The 18,146-nt window shown below is 47.5% G+C and overlaps 1 pseudogene; it reads right to left on the bottom strand.

The window, feature by feature from the left end:
- Positions 1-4,428: 4,428 nt before the first annotated feature.
- On the bottom strand, positions 4,429-13,427 carry LOC140216639 (uncharacterized; annotated as a pseudogene).
- Positions 13,428-18,146: the final 4,719 nt, after the last annotated feature.

Raw genomic sequence — 18,146 nt, 5'->3', positions numbered from 1 at the left:
CACAAGTACTCTCGCGCGGAATATCCCTGGCGCAAATACCGCCGGCCAGAGACTACCACATTTCGGCTTTAACTTGTAACAGCTCCTGCTGTTCAACTCTTGCTTCGCCCCCTGTCCCTTCAGACTTAAATGCACTAACGAAAATGATTGCGCCCGATCTTCCGCCCCAGCGTACTCAAGAACTACGTTGCCTCCTTGCTTCATACTGGGACATATTCGACCTTGGAGAGCACCCTGTCAACATATGTCGTAAAACATCGAATAAACACCGGTGATGCGAGCCCCATCCATCAGCGACCCTATCGCGTCTCGCCTACTGAGCGACAGGTCATCCAACATGAAGTTGACAAGATGCTTTCTTAAGACATCATCGAACCTTATTGTAGCCCATGGGCATCCCCTGTTGTACTAGTTAAAAAGAAGGACAACAGTTGGCGATTTTGCGTGGATTATCGACACCTGAACAAGGTAACAAAGAGGGCCGTCTATCTGCCACCACGCATTGATGATGCCCTGGATTGCCTGCATGGAGCACAATATTTTTCGTCCATCGACCTTTGCTCCGGCTACTGGCAAATCGCCGTCGATGACATGGACCGCGAGAAGACAGCATTTATTACTCCCGATGGCCTGTATCAGTTCAAAGTGATGCCTTTCGGTTTATGTAATGTCCCGGCCACATTTGAACGAATGATGGACGCCCTCCTACATGGTTTCAAGTGGTCCATCTGCCTCTGTCACCTGGACGACGTGATCGTTCTTTCTCCGACTTTTGCGACACACCTCGAACGCCTATCGACGATCCTATCTGTTTTCCGTCAGGCGGGGCTACAATTAAATTCGTCCAAGGGCCACTTCGGTCGTCGGGAAATCTCTGTGCTCGGGCATCTCGTCGATTCTTCTGGTGTACGCCCTGATCCCGATAAAATACGGGCAGGGAAAGACTTTCCCGTGCTAACATGTGCCAAGGATGTTCGCAGCATCTTGGGCCTTTGCTCCTACTTCCGTTGGCTTGTCCGAAATTTTGCGAACGTTGCGCGTCCTCTCAATCAGCTCCTCAAGAAAGACGCCGCATTCATTTGGGGCCCTGAGCAAGCTGGTACTTTCACCGAGCTGATTGGACTGCTTACGTCCTCGCACATTCTCGCCCACTTTCATGCGTCAGCTCCAACAGAAGTCCATACCGATGCTAGGGGCCATTGTATTGGCGCTATCTTGACACAGAAACAACAAGGGCGAGAACGTGTTATTGCCTACGCTAGCCGCCTTCTTTCCTCTGCTGAGCGCAATTATTCCATCACCGAATGCGAGTGTCTGGCTCTCGTTTGGGCAGTGGGCAAATTCCGCCCCTATTTGTACGGCCGCCAATTCACAGTCATCACTGATCACCACGCTCTGTGTTGGCTTTCGTCCCTCAAAGATCCTTCAGGGCGCCTTGGCCGCTGGGCTCTGCGCCTTCAAGAATACAACTATCCAGTTGTGTACAAGACCGGCCGGTTAAATCAAGATGCGGACTGCTTGTCGCGCCATCCTGTCGACCCTCCTGACGTTTCTGCGGCCGGCATACCTGTCACCGTTCTCTCTGGCTGCTTTTCGCGATATTGGAGCCGAACAACGCCGGGACGCCTCCTTACAATACCTTATTCAACGGCTCACTTTAACGACGCCCAATCCTTCCCTTCGCATGTTTGAACTCCAAGATCGTATATTGTACCGCTCTAACATGCGCCCGGATGGCCCTGCACGACTCTTCGTTGTGCCTGAGCATCTGCGTCAGACTGTTCTCGCCCAGCTTCATGATGTACCGACTGCCTGTCACTTTGGCGTGTCACGGACTTATGACCGCGTTCGTCGGCGCTTCTTTTGGCGTGGTCTATACCGTGACGTCTGCCGCTATGTCGCTGCGTGTGACCTTTGTCAACGACGCAATAAGCCGACCACACTCCGTGCTGGTCGCCTTCAACCACTTGACGTACCATCAGAACCATTCTTCCGTGTAGGTGTGGATCTTTTAGGCCCTTTTCCTACGTCTGCTTCGGGAAACAAGTGGATTGCTGTAGCAACAGACTACGCTACCCGATATGCAATTACACTGGCACTTCCGACAAGCTGTGCAACCGATGTCACCGACTTTCTCCTAGAGAACGTAATCCTTCAACACGGCGCCCCTCGACAGCTCCTCACCGAACGAGGCAGCTACTTTCTTTCTAAAGTTGTCAATGATATTCTACACTCGCGCGCGACTAAACACAAACTTGCTACTGCTTACCACCCACAAACGAACGGTCTAACCTAGCGTCTTAACCGCACCCTTACTGACATGCTGTTCATGTATGTCTCCGCTGACCATCGCGACTGGGACGTTGCGCTGCCGTTCGTTACTTTCGCCTATAATTCGTCTCGCCATGATACCGCAGGCTTCTCTCCATTCTTCCTTTTGTTTGGCCGCGACCCTACGCTACCTTTCGACACGGTTCTGCCTGCTAGTCTGAATTCCACATCGAAGTACGCCCGTGAAGCCATACTCAAAGCACAAGAAACACGCCATATTGCCCGACGTCGACTTGTGGAGTCGCAGGACAATCAGCGGCGCTTATATGACGCCCGCCATCGTGACGTCCATTACACACCGGGCGCCCTGGTTCTCCTTTGGTCGCCGTTGCGGCGCGTTGGCCTCTCGGAGAAGTTACTTTCACGCTACTCTGGCCATTACCGTGTCTTGCGTCAAGTAGCTGACGTCACGTACGAAATCGCCCCTCTTGAGTCCACCATGGCTCAGCATCGCTCCGACGTGGTCCACGTCGCGCGTCTTACGTTGTATCACTCGCCCGCCTCCTAACCAGCACCGAGCCGGTGCTTCAGCCGCCGGGGGTATGTGACACGCTGACGAAGATGTTTTCAGCTTGGTCGGAAGAAGACGACGCTCTGGGCTTCGCGCGCTGTCTACCGTCTTGTCAGCTGCTACAATCATTGTAAATATCCTGTAAATATACGTCTGACTGTTTTTAACCCCGTAACAATATAAACGTTTACTAGACATACTCAAGACGTCTTGACAAGATATTTAAGGCTTCTTGAAGACTCCTTACCAAAACTTTGTTGGGTGCCTTAAAACGCCTTGTAGCCGTCGTGAAGACCGTCTAATGCACCGCCAAACAAGGGATATAAACGTTTTTGCAAGACATCTTGTAGCTGTTTTAAAAATAGCTATAAGTCGTTTTGTAGCCGTTTTAGAAACGACTATGTGATGTCTTGCAAAACGTCTTATAGCCATCTTAAAAACGGCCGTCAGAAATTTTGCGAGACGTTGTGTAGCCGTCCCGAAAATGTTTTCCCAACAGACTAAACGGACTTGAGCAAGGTACAATACGTTCTAGTCAATATTTGCGTAACGTAGCCCTATAATTTAGTAAAGCAATTTGTTGAGCGACAGGTATTTAAGGCCTGAAGGCAACTAACGGACAAACCATTCAAAATTTTAAAAAGTGGCGGCACCTCTAGTCAGGAATGTTTAACATTCGTCGCAAGCATCAGTATTTTAAAATTGTGTCGAGAAGCACCACTTGTTCATTGGGCTAGGGGGGTAATGGCAAAAATGACAGCAAGACGTACCAAACCTGTCAATTTACAGTGGGAACACTATTGTTAGGGGAAGCACTAGCACAAAGGTGACATTTTAAGTAGTCTCCTGACGCTAAAATTCAGTCATAGCATTGCAATCTACTGTTGGTTTCCTTCCAGATCAACTGTCCAACGAAATGATGCTGAGATTCGGTGATCCGGCTAGAAACGGCATACACTGCACATATGCGATGGTCTGGCAAGACTCAAGGTCATTTTCCTTACTTTGTCAACAATGTTCGAGATTTGCGGATGGAATAATATCAAGAACTCCAGCCACACTATCACAGAAGCTTTTCTTACGTGGATGTTTGGCACACATGAATTTAGGAACACAATACACCCTTCCAGTGTAGCATTAATTATAAAGGAATTGTGTGGCTCCTGACACGCTAAATGGACAAATTATTGGGAATGTTCCTAATCCTCGCAATATTGAAAAGTTTGGCTGCACCGACAGAACGAATGCCTATGGCCCATTTCTTACAACCCACCATGCGCCTCTGAAATATAGGCAAGACCACAAAAGTGACAACACAGGTTAAAGCCACGCTTAACATAAAGAGTGATTAATCAACAAATGAAGCGCTGAAGTGGCCATAGGTTTCAAATAATGTTTAATAAATGAATTCAATACCACCACTACATAAGCAAAATGTTTCGATACACCTTTTAGAGATTTGCTTTGCGACTATGTTATCACACATTGGTCACTTCATGATTCAGGGAGCTGGCTTAGACAGTTCCACAGGCTGATGCACCTGCAGCAATGTAGCTTGTTCCTAGTGTTGCTTGAGCTCAGGTTTGTCACCTGCAATTGGAAGGTGATACAAGATATTAACAAATACATGTTACAGTGAAACTTCATTATAAGGAAACGGGACAGAACTGTTATTGGATGTAACAAAGCGAAATCCCCCTTGAAATATCCGTAGATATACACGTTTTAAAGGAGTACTGACATACAAAAAATCCACGTGGTTTTTTTCTGCTTTAATAAGTAGTTAATGACCAAGTAATCACGGCACGAAACCTCATTTACTTCAGAGCGCGACAGGTAATTATTTGCAGTCTTTTTTGTAGCGACCAGTCGAAGATTCGGTTCCAGAGAACAACGAGACGGGACAATCGGGAACGTAAACAAAGTAGTCACGTGTTCGCAAAAAGCCATGACGTATACTCTGACGCGCAGCCGGCGTGCGCGACCAACTTGCTGAATATTGTCGTGCGACTGCCGCATCGGTCGGACGACCGCAGCCAATGACAGCGCCGGTAGCGTGAACGTCATGGCCACGTGGTAGACCCGGCGGGGCGGGGCCGGCGAGCGGGCATCTCGCCGCTCCGATCATGTCTGTTTTTTTTTTTCCTCTCTCCCTGGTCGAAACGCGGGCCTATTTCGCCGCTGACGGCGGCACATAAATGGGCTACAATTTGTTTCTGACACGAAATAACTTCTAGAATAAAGTGACCTCGAAACGTTGTGCGAAATAGTAAATCGTTGGCGTGATTTCTACTCGGACGCGGTAAGCGCAGACGCGCCAGCAATCGTCTGTATACGAAGCGGCTCGCCTGACTGGCCTGTTTACTCATCGCTACTAACGGCACCGGGAAAACTAACCGTATTTTCATTTAAGAGAAACATAAATGTTCAGGCATTGATTGTGCTGATGAATTTAGGCGCTTTATTACGAGCTGCGGACGCATCGCAAGGACCCTCGGCCCCGGGTAGACGGCCGGCGAGCTAGGCCTACATCGTCTCCCAGTGATCGCAACCTCGCCTTGCATGCTCGTTCGCTTCTGTCGGTGCAAATGAAATCAAATGTGCTGCAATTTAAGCGTGACATAACTGTGTACACGTTGTGCCGACTAACATAGGCGCTTCGTTATACGAGCTACAAACGATCGTGTCACAAGCGCAACCGGTGTCGGATTCGATGGCCCAGCGCGCTATGCCTGCCGGCTCTTGGCCATCGGCGGCTGTCAACGGATCCGATACTGCTAACGCGACCTTGCGGAAACACATCTATAGTGCTCGCATAGACGTGTTTATATTGTCATCGTTTGTTTCAAACAAGATAGCTGTGCAAATACGGTTGCTTTCACTTTTTGTTCGAAGTTACGCAGCATTCCGAACTTCCACGCAGGGGCGCCGGTTCTGGGCCGCCGCTCGCTCATTCGTACCACGTGTCCCGAATCGCCGCATGCGGCAAGTCGCACACGACGCGCCGTACTACAGATCGCACGGAAAATCGCGCCATGTGTCTCGCGGTTTAGACGTGGCCAATCACTTAGCGACTCAGATATTGCGGCCGACGATGGCGAGGACGAACCTCAACAAAACCCTCGCATCAGCCACAATCAATGGTAAGACACAACAAATCGGCGTTGAACGTTGTGACAGCGCAGTCAAGCTGATAGTGTGGGAAATATCCCGATGGACACGACAAAAACTGCAGTTGCAGCGACACGGAGAGCGTCCCACTACCAGTACAACAGCTAGAACAAGCAACAACAGAGGAGAAGTGCACATGTAAGCCGCATGGCAGCCAACGAAAATTCGTGACGTAGCCACATGACGTAGCGTTTTCTTGGCTATTTACAATCCCGGTTGATGTCAATGTCGCGAGGTGCTCTGTTTTGCGGTTGCCTGCGCGCACGTACTTTCAGATTGATTTTAAATATGTTCTAAGCGATATTCACCGCTGATATTTTATAGACCATGTGTGTGTGACCAACTAAATCGATCTCACAAGTTATCTCGACTTCAAATTTTTCTGTCAGTGCTCCTTTAAAACCTCCTTTTAACGAAGTGAAATTATCCTGCCAATAGATCTGCCGAACTTGATTTGTCTCCGAAATACAAACCTGGTTTGTCTCCGAAACAAGAAATGCCCGACCTTTGCAGACTCAATCGCACTCCGCGGAGTTCGGTACATATTCGGTGCCAAAACCTTTAGGTATTTGCGTTGAATACGCCGCCGAACACTATTCCTTCTCACCTGCGCGTAGCTGCGCATAAGCAAAGGCTTATATCGCCATCGCAATTTTTCTAACTTGGGGACCGCGCAGGCTAGTGCAGCTAAGAGTGGCCTCAGAGATTGTACCGTTGCAATTTCCGAAACCACGTCTCCCTGTGTGGCACGTGCTGCGCGAACGCAACAAACGTTGTTGGCGTCGCAGCGTGCAACCTATTCAACGGCGCCTTCATTTCGCGATGCTAGAGACAAGCCAACTGAAAGCGGAAACGAAAGAACATCACATTGAAACAGAACGCAGCTATCGCAAACGCAATCGTGTCAGATGCCAAGAAGTTGTGTGCTGAGGACGCCGAAATTTCTTTTGCTGCTTTCTGTTCGGTGCACGTGGCCATGCAGCGGTTATACTGGCCGCAAGCCGTCTTCTAGCTATGCTAGTTCAAAATTGTGCACTTCATTACGCACGCATTACAGTGAAGGGCAGTAATGAATATAATGAATTTCGGCTCCCCTTCAACGTGGTTATAAAGAGATGAGATAACATGTGACTGATAAGAGCTCCCATTCCTCTGTACAGAATCTTTGTGTGCAAACACTAAGTGCTAGAAATTCGACGTGGGCATCTTGCGCACGCATACGAAATAGTGCCATCGCTGCGATTCAGCCTTTTGTATAGTGTGATAAGAACCCCGAATACTTACGTTAAATCCAGATTCTTGGCCATAACGAAAGCGTTATCTAAGGCCAATATCGTGGTTAGAGGCTGCCACGTCCTCCGCAAGCAAGTCGCAAGCGACATTTTTGCTTTTCGCATCATGCCCATTCATTATGAGTGGGCATGTTGGAGCAGCAGGGATGCCATAAAACCGTTCCTTTTCTTGGTGCAGTTCGCTGCACTTGCATCGGAGTGGATCGGCTGCCCGACGGTGACCAGCCGACTTGCTGTGATGCTTTCAGCTTCGCACTGCGCAACTGCGTCGCCGAACCAACTTCACGGAACCGGAATGGCGTCATCCATATCTCATGCATTGTCAGACACCCAATGTCCTGCTTTGGCGTCTAATGCTTGATGCGCGATACCGGAAATGTTCATCTACGCACAAGTTCTGCTCCCTCATATTGATGCTTCACTATCGTCAGTGCCACCACACCTACCCGACTACTTAAAACGCCAGCTGCTAGCTAAACCTTCCAGTGGGCATGATGGAGCAGCAGGGATGCAGCCGGCCTGTTCCTTTTCTTGGTGCAGTTTGGTGAAGCTTCTTATTTTTTTAAAAGTACGTCTTGTTGGGCGAGTTGGTCACCATTCATCTTGGGTACTAGGCGCGAACACACACAAGACACAAGGAAGGAAACGGGACAGAGCGCCACTTAAACTGCTTTATTCGGAGGCACACCATGCACTTATATACCCGTCTTAGACGCAAGGAACACAATCAGGTCAATATTGAAATAAACGCGAACTGGTTAAATATATTTTTTCAGCCATATATAAAGATATTGATGGATCGCTGACGCACATGCTTCCTTTCTTTCCGATAAAGAAAGCTTCAATTACTTCCCAAGCTTTTTTATCTTTACTCTTTGCTAGAATCCGCGCCTCCTGCAAAACATGCCTCACAAGAGCGTGACGGGCAGGACTTAATGTGCTTGGAAATGTTTGGCCCTTCTTTATCTTGCTGTACATTTCTTTCATGTTCCCTAATTCTGTCGTTAACGCAGCGCCCAGTTTTCCCTATGTAGGAGCGCCAGCATGAAAGGGAGATCTTATTTTATTTATTTATTTATTCGCTTCGTCAAAGTACAGTGTAACAGGAGGCGGAGGGAAAAGGCGTTCAAATGACGGCTTGAGAGATCCTCCGCCCCCTTTGTGAACAATGGCAGCAGCTGAAGGACGTCACAATATCACAGCACTCTTTCTCTTTTTTTTTAAAGTGACACATTTTTTAGTTGAAGATCAAGACATAAAGGAAAACTGAAACCATAGTTTATACATAGCTTATACAAAGAATAAAACGGCTGTAATCTTCTGCACTTAAATAAATTGCTACATAGTTTATACAGAAAAAAGATCCGCTAATTCTGCGACACTTAAATGAGACACATCTATACCTTTGCTAGTGTAATTGTTTAGAATTCGCGGAAGAGTACATCGAAGCATCTGAAAGCCATAATTAGTACAAAAGTAAGGAACGTTCCACATTTCTGTATTTCTTGTTTCATAGGCCTTTTCCTTTAAGCAAAGATTCGCCATCTCCATGAACAAAAAGTTTGAGCGTTTGCAGCTAAGACAGTACTCTCTTAGTAGTCTGTATTGATATAGGTCATTCACTTTGATTATCCTATATTTCTCAAAAAGTGGTCGCTAGGTGCTAGAACTATAGCGTTGTCTATCAGCCTCAGTATTTTCTTCTGTATTCTCAGTAATTTCGTTAAGTTTGTTTCTGTAGTTGTTCCCCAAACCAAATAGCAGTAGTTAAGAGAAGAGCTAAACAGCGATTTGTATATTAATAACCTCACTGAGTTGAGGATAAGGTACCGGATACGGCTTAATATTCCAGTTATCCGACTTAGTTTTATTTGAACATTATTGACATGGCCATCCCATTGCAAAGAACTGGAGAAATGTACCCCAAGTACTTTCACTGACTTCACTATTTCTATATCTGAGCCTCTAAATATAAGGTTATTCTAAAAAGTCACTTGACCTTTCGAATGAAAAACTACGTATTTTGTTTTAGTTGCATTTATTTTTAACTTATTGTTACTTGTCCAGTTGTCTAACTTCTGTAAGACGTCATTAGCTTTACTAGAAAGAATAAGATCTGCTGCTGAGGTGACAAATATACTCGTGTCATCTGCATAGTTAATAAAGTTAACTTCTGGGGAGATATGGACTATGTCATTAATATATAAAGTGAACAATAAAGGACCAAGAATGCTGCCCTGTGGTACACCTGAAATTATCTTCTTATCTGATACGAAATCATTTATAGAAACAAATTGACATCTATGCGCAAGATAGCTTTTAAGTAACGCGAGTGGGAGCCCACGAATGCCATAATGGTTTAATTTTCCAAATAAAATGCCGTAGTGAATGTAGTCAAATGCTTGTGTGAAACCCACAAAAATTCCGACTACTTAATTTTTTTGTTCAAACTGTTGTAGGATGTATTCTTTTTGATCCAGTAGGGCGAGTTCTGTAGACTTATGTTTTTGGAAGCCATATTGAGATTTTTTCAGGACATATTTGGTGCAAAAACAGTATAAGCGAGTAAAAATAATTTTTTTCGACACCTTTAGAAAATACGGGGAGAATAGATATCGGTCGATAATTGGCAACGTTATGCTTGTTCCCCTTTTTGTAGAGAGCTATTACGCGTGCCGTTTGCATTTTCGAAGGATAGCTAGATAAAATAAACTTTAATGTCCAACGGAAAAGGTGATCTACCCACCCCCCGACACGCAGGTCAGGGGGTGAGTGCCGCCGCCTCATATGCAGGCTGGGAGGTCTTGGGTCCCAGCAGCCTCTTCAGCCAGTTGGACGAGCCGGAGCTGGAGCTCAGAGTCCGAGCTGCGCAGCAGGGTCTCCCATGCAGGTGTCTCTACTACCTATTTTGTGCGTTCCCCCGGGAGAGTACGGACATTCCCATATTATGTGGTCGAGGGTCCCTCTCGCCCCACAAAGATTACATTTATCGCTCCTGGCCTCGGGGATCGGATCGGATCGGAAAACATTTACTGAGCTCTAGAAAAGAGATCTTCGCGGCTTCAGACGGCCTCTTCCATCTTCTGATGGAATCTTCTGTCTGCAATCACAGGGTTGGTGCCCTAGTCCAAGGCTCCACTGAGTATGGCCAACCCGCGAGCTCGCTCTACTAGGCGCTTTTGGCCGTTCAAGCTTACGCTGGAAAGCATACTCTCCCACTGTTCCGCACTCGGGTTTTTAATTTTATAGATAGTTGGGGACTCAATATTTTGACAGGCCCATGATATGTGGTACAGATCTGGTTTCTCTCCGCACCATGGGCACTTAGCCTCATATTGTGTAGGGAAAATTTTATTCAGAAGGTTTAGATTCGGGAAAGTACCCGTCTGCAGTTGTCGCCATGCAACAGCATCCTCTCTGCTTAGGTCCTTATCCGGGGGTGGGTACTTCAGTCGGACCCCTTTATAATAATTTAGGATATCTGAGTAGCCCATGGGTACTGACTCGGGTTCCTCAAGGCTGGATGTGTCGGACGCCCGGTTGGTATGCCCTCGAGCTATCCTATCCGCCTCTTGGTTCCCTGTTATGCCAGTGTGCCCTGGTACCCAGATGATGGTATGCTGAACTTTGTTTCCCGGGTCGCATGAGCAGAGTATGTGGCGTGCTCTGCGCCCAATTCTGCCGTTTGTAAAATTACGGCATGCTGCTTGAGAGTCTGTTATTATTGTTAGGGACCTGCCAGATCGATAGCCCTCCAGTGCTGCCAGAGCCACAGCTGCCTCTTCGGCCTCGACTACCGTGCAGTCCTGTAGTGATGCTCGGGGAACATGTGGTTCGCCATAACCGGGTGCCGATATGTATAAGTTTGTAGTCGTCTCCACGCGACTGCTTGTCTGTTGTTTAATTTTGGGTCTGGCGGGGATACCAGTCTACGAGCCAATCTATAATGCTGCGTGATCTCCCCATATTTTAGCATGCGCTCTCCGCTCCCTCGGTCATCGAGGGGCCCCGTAGCGGCTCGGCGGTAGAGATCTCGAGCCAGCTCGTGGGCCGCCTTGTTGCCGGGGATGGCTTCGTGCGCCGGAGTCCAAATTATTTGAATTTTTCTATCTAGCTTTCTCTGGCCTAGGATTCTGGCCGCTAAGGGCGAGATCCTTCCCTTGCTAAAATTTTGTATGGCAGTCTAGCTGTCACTGATCACAAATTTCGCGTCCGTTCCAGCGCAAGCTAATGCGATCGCAATTTCCTCGGCAACTTCTATGTTGCGCCCGCGCATAGTGACAGCGGTCACGGGAATACCCCGGCCGCTGACGGCCGTTGCCACCGTAAAACTGCCGCTACCTCCCGCCGCGTCTACATAGGCCACCTCATGTTCCGAGATATTACCGAATCTAATATTTAATGCTTCGGCTCGTTTATGCCTCCTGTCTTTGCTATGTTCCGGGTGCATGTTTTTTGGCAGGGGGGGGATAATCAGATTTTTTCTAACTTCCCTATCTACTTCTACCTTTTGGGTGGGGCCTCTGTCCGGATTTATTCCAACTTTGGCCAATATGGCTCTTCCTGTCCTCGTGGTGCTAAGTCTCTCAATTTGAGAGGTTCGCACCGCTTCCGCCAGTTCTGCTCATGTGTTGTGCACTCCTAGAGCCATCAGTCTCTTTGTTGATGTACACATGGGCAGTCCCAGCGCTCGTTTTACGCATTTTCTCATTAGAGAATCAATCTTTTCTCTTTCCACGACTTTCAAATCGAGATATGGCGTTGCATAGCTCACCCGGCTGAATATGTACGCCTGTATTAGTTTAATTAAATTTTTCTCCTTTAGCCCTCGGCCTTTGCTGGCCACCCGCCTAATTAGGCTGAGGGCCTGTATTGTGTGATTCTGCAGCCTCTTGACGGTCTCGCCATTGTGGCCGTGTGACTGGAGAATCAGGCTCAAGATTCTAATTTGCTCGACTATTGGTACCTCTTTACCCGCCACTTTAATTCTGATCTCCGAGGGTGCCTTGCACCTTAAGTGTTTCGGATTGTATATAAACAATTATGATTTCTGCGGCGAGCGGCGAGCATGCTAGGCCTTTCTCGGCCGCGTAATCGACTATGATGTCGGTGGCGGCCTGGAGCAGACTTTCGACGGCTGAATCACTTCCCCGGTTGACCCAGAGGGTGATATCATCCGCATATATACTAAATTTTAATCCCTCGAGCTTTGCCAATTGCTCGGGGAGTTCTCTCATAGCCACGTTGAAGAGTAGGGGAGAGAGCACTGATCCTTGGGGCGTACCCTTACTCCCTAGCTCAATTGTGGGGGATTCCAGCGTTTGGAACCTCATGCAAGCAGTTCTTCCCGTCAGGAAGTCCCTGATGTATCGATATGTCCTGGTACCTACATTAATCTTGTTCAGCCCTTCCAGGACCACCTCATGCTTTACGTTGGCAAAAGCCTTCGTGAGGTCCGGTCCCAGAATTGATTTTGCATCTTTAGATCTTGAGTCTATTATATCATGTTTGATTTGGCGCATGACGTCCTGCGTACACAAGTGAGGTCGGAACCCGACCATCTCATGCGGCCACAGATCGCCATGCTCCATAAAGCCCATCAGTCTGGTCTGGACGACGTGCTCCATCAATTTCCCCACGCATGAAGTTAAGGAAATTGGCCGTAAGTTTTCCAATTGCGGAGGCTTCCCGGGTTTTGGTATTAAAATAATGCTTGCCGTCTTCCACTGTTGTGGGAGCTCGCCTTTTTCCCAACATTCCTGCATGTACTTCGCTAGATAACTAATGGAATCGTCGTCCAAGTTCCTGAGCATTTTGTTCGTTACCCCGTCAGGGCCCGGAGCCGACTTCGTTCTGAGTCTTACAATCTCTGCTCGCACTTCCGCTTCTGTGATGGGGGCGTCCAACGCCTCGTTAGGCGCTCCACCATAGTCTGGTAGTGGAGTTCGCGATGTTTCCTCCACGAACGTCTCCATCAATTTCTTCATGAAATAATCATCGTTCCCTACGAACGCGTGCCTAGCTTTTGCCAATATTATACCGGATTGAGTTTTCGAGCTTGCGGGGTCTAACAAGTGCCGGAGGATGTTCCACGTCTTGGAGAGGTTCATGCTCCCCTCCATTTCGTCACACTTGTTGGCCCAATTTTGTTCGCATAATGTAAAAGTATAAGCTTCCATATCCTTATTATGCCTAGCAATCCTTCTTCTGAGGTTGCGGTTCCATCCCTGTCGAAATACAGAGATTAAATATGTGTGTTAGTGCTGGACTAATGTGATCAATAACATATTTAACTGGTTTTATTTGCATGCCATCTGCTTCGCAGCTGCGACTGTTTCCAAGGAATACTGTGCGGACTTCTGGTTCAATAGTACCTGCTAAGAAAAACGTGTTAGTAGTTTCTGAACCCAGAGTTCGGTAAGCAGCGGGTGATCTGTCGTTGAAGTCTGTAAACGAAGTAATCATTAAGAACATTGGCCATATCCTCTCCACTGACCAAGTTTCCATAATGGAGCACCTCCTTAATTTGTTCTGTTCTCGGATTTCGACCCATCAAAGAGTTTATTTTACTCCATAAAACATCTGCTCGTTTTGAGCACAAAGTAAATGCTTGTATGTGATATAGCTCCTTTGATTTCTTCATTTCTTTACTTAAGGCATTTCGGAACTGCTTGAAAGCAATTAGGTGCGCCTCGTTGCGCGTACGTATGAATTTCCGAAGTAATCTGTCTTTTTTGTCAATTTTACATAGGAGTTCGCGCGTCATTCAAGGTTTATGACAACATTTACGTTTATTCCGTTGTTTATAAGGGAAGTGTTCTTTATGACACTTTTTCGTGCCGTCATGACCTATGTCAATATTGAAATCATCACCCAATATAACGGTCTATTGGTGTTGATAAATAAAGGATTCTAAAAAAGCGTCATAGGCTGGATTCGCATCATTTGACTTAAAAACTTTGTCCCAGTGCAAAGTGCCAATCTCTGAACGGAAGGCATCTAAAGCAGCTGGCGAGACATGCTGATAACTATAAGGAATGTCGCTCTGAATTAACGTAGGTGCACCTCTTTTTACAGAACAACATATCGCCATGTGATCACTAATAGGATACGTAAGGACAGCACAGGTCACACACGAAAGATCACAGTTTGTGATAAATAAGACTATGGTGGTCTCCGAAGACAGAGTAATTCTAGTGGGTCTATTTATAATGTTTTCGCAACCGTTGCATGCAATAGTAGTTTCAAAGTCACACTTTTTCGTGCCGTCATGACCCATGTCAATATTGAAATCATCACCCAATATAACGGTCTATTGGTGTTGATTTACAAATGTTAAGAAAACATCTAAAAATGCAGAAAAATCAGACAAGTTATCGCCAGGTGGCCGGTAACATACAGCAACTATGACAACTTGAAAGTGAACACACAACATCCCGTAATGAGCAGTAAATAAAGTAAAATTTTCGAGAAATACGGCTGGTAAAGAATTATCACGTAACATAGTGACACCACCCCCTCGACGACATTGCCTAAAAACAGAGAACGTTTTCATATTGGGCAGTTCAAATTCTTCTGAAATATCTGATTGCCAGGTTTCTGTTAGCATAACTACATCAAAACAACCTTTCATTTGGTTAAACACACTAGAGTTCATTTACTTTGTTTCCCATTGATTGTACATTTAAATGCAAGTATCATAGATAGTGCAGCGGTGGCGTAGAGGTAGAGCACCCGCCTCGCGTCCAAGAGGTCCGTGGTTCGAATCTCGTTGCCGCGCAATTTTCCACCGGATTTTAAAAAAAATCCGCGTGTTCATAAAATTGCATAAACAGGGGAGTACGGTAGCGCGTTTTCAAATACGGGACAAAAGAAGACACAAAGGGACAAACACAGCGCTGTGTCTTCTTTTGTCCCGTCTTTGAAAACGCGCTACCGTACTCCCCTTGAAGATGCATTACCAACAAGCCCACATTGCAACCCTCGTGCATAAACAGGCCTGGAGTGTTGCCTGATCCCGGTGACCAGAACAGGTAACGCACTCCCTCACCAGAGCAGGATTGGCCACCCTGGTGCAGTACTTGGTCACAACCTCCTATATGAACACAACAATCAAACCCCGGCCCTCAGTCCGCAGCAGCTGCGAAGCAACTGACCACGGCGGCGGTCAGACCTGCGACGCAGCAGAGGGTGGTAAGAATTCCTGGATCCGGACAGGCCGCCATTGGAATCTGAACCTGGCAATGTTTAACGCTAGAACGGTATCTAGTGAGGGAAGTCTAGCAGTGCTATTGGAGGAATTAGAGGGCAGTAAATCGGATACAATAGGGCTCAGTGAAGTTAGGAGGCCAAAATAAGCATATACAGTGCTAAAAAGCGGGCACGTCCTGTGCTACCGGGGCTTAGCGGAGAGACGAGAACTAGGAGTCGGATTCCTGATTAATAAGAACATAGCTGGTAACATACAGGAATTCTATAGCATTAACGAGAGGGTGGCAGGTCTTGTTGTGAAACTTAATAACAGGTACAGAATGAAGGTTGTACAGGTCTACGCCCCTACATCCAGTCATGATGACCAGGAAGTCGAAAGCTTTTATGAAGACGTGGAATCGGCGATGGGCAGAGTGAAAACAAAATACACTATACTGATGGGCGACTTCAACGCCAAGGTAGGCAGGAAGCAGGCTGGAGACAAGGCAGTGGGGCAATATGGCAAAGACACTAGGAATAGCAGGGGAGAGTTATTAGTAGAGCTTGCGGAACAGAATAATGTGCGGATAATGAATACCTTCTTCCGCAAGCGGCATAGCCGAAAGTGGACGTGGAGGAGCCCGAACGGCGAGACTAGAAATGAAATAGACCTCATACTCTGCGCTAACCCTGGCATCATAGAAGATGTGGACGTGCTCAGCAAGGTGCGCTGCAGTAACCATAGGATGGTAAGAACTCGAATTAGCTTAGACCTGAGGAGGGAACGGAAGAAACTGGTACATAAGAAGCCGATCAATGAGTTAGCGGTAAGAGGGAAAACAGAGCAATTCCAGATCAAGCTACAGAACAGGTATTCGGCTTTAACTCAAGAAGAGGACCTTAGTGTTGAAGCAATGAATGACAATCTTGTGGGCATCATTAAGGAGTGTGCAATAGAAGTCGGTGGTAACTCCGTTAGACAGGATACCAGTAAGCTATCGCAGGAGACGAAAGATCTGATCAAGAAACGCCAATGTATGAAAGCCTCTAACCCTACAGCTAGAATAGAACTGGCAGAACTTTCGAAGTTAATCAACAAGCGTAAGACAGCTGACATAAGGAAGTATAATATGGATATAATTGAACATGCTCTCAGGAATGGAGGAAGCCTAAAAGCAGTGAAGAAGAAACTAGGAATTGGCAAGAATCACATGTATGCGTCAAGAGGCAAAGCCGGCAATATCATTACTAATATGGATGAGATAGTTCAAGTGGCTGAGGAGTTCTATAGAGCTTTATAGACCAGAATACGCTAGCCTCGCACCCAGACTAACCGAACGCATACTCTCGCAACCGGATTGCCCGGTCGACCAGCGCCATATTGTACTGGGCTGCCAAAGTGTGTTCGCCGGCGACCAGTAGTCATGGCAAGCGCTAGCTCTAGGACTCCAAAGTGCGGAAATGTGGCCGTTCACGCGGATCCAAAGTACAAGAAGTCATCTGGGCATCATTGCGTCGTGTTTGGATGCCAAAATAACCAGTGGAAAAGGAGCCGGTTGCTTAGTGCTGTTTGCGAAGAGCACAATACACGTAGGGAATCGTGCCGGTGCGGTGTTTTCAGCCTGCACCGATTTCCGTCCGCAACGAAGAATGACAAGCTGCGCCACCGGTGGATAGCTGCAGTGAGTAGGAAGTACTATCAACCCAGTGAAAATGCACGAGCGCTGGGCTGTGGGGCCAGGACGTACTCCTATATCAGAGATTTCCTCTCAGATAGAAAAGCCATCCTAAAGGTCGGGGACAAAGCCACAAACCCCTTCCTACTGGGCGGGCGCGGCACACCACAGGGCGCAGTGTTATCTCCTCTCCTTTTCAATATCGCCCTAATAGGCCTACCGCCGCACCTCGATAACATCCCAGGGATCCGGCATGGCCTATATGCCGACGACATTGCCATCTGGTCGTCCACAGGGTCCATCGGGGAAATTGAGAACCGCTTGCAGGAAGCTGCAGACGTGGTGAGCGACTATGCTAAGTCATGCGGGCTCAGCTGCGCCCCCCAAAAGTCGGAGCTACTCCTGGTCTCACCGCGAAAGAAGCACACATCCGACTCGCCCACTATCAACATACAACTGGAGGGACACACCATCGTTCCGTCTCAGAGCGTAAAGATATTGGGAATGGTTTTCCAGTCGAATCGCACCAATACAATATTAATTCAAAAGCTTCAAAATACAACAGCCCAAGTTACGCACATGATCCGGCGAATAACAACCAAGACAAGAGGCATGGGGGAGGCGGACACGCTTCGGCTTGTCCAAGCCTTCGTCGTGTCTCGAATAACTTACGCTATTCCATACGCACTACTCAACGAGACGGAACTGAAGAAAATCAACACAATGATCAGAAAGGCATATAAGCAGGCGATGGGCCTGCCAACCAGTACGTCCACAGAACGCCTACTACGACTAGGTGTGCACAACACGGCCGAGGAGCTGATCGAGGCACATTTATCCAGTCAGCGAACAAGGCTGGCGGTTACGGAAGCAGGGAGGTCCATTCTCTTACGCCTGGGGCTCTCTGCCCCTCTGAGCCATCCGCCGCCTCAGACTGTGAGCTTACCCCATGCCATCCGGAGAAACATCACCGTA

The sequence above is a fragment of the Dermacentor andersoni genome, chromosome 3, assembly GCF_023375885.2.
Source record: "Dermacentor andersoni chromosome 3, qqDerAnde1_hic_scaffold, whole genome shotgun sequence".
Lineage (NCBI taxonomy): Eukaryota > Metazoa > Arthropoda > Arachnida > Ixodida > Ixodidae > Dermacentor > Dermacentor andersoni.
Note: the sequence above shows the minus strand (reverse complement) of the source record. Positions and strands in the feature narration are given on the sequence as shown.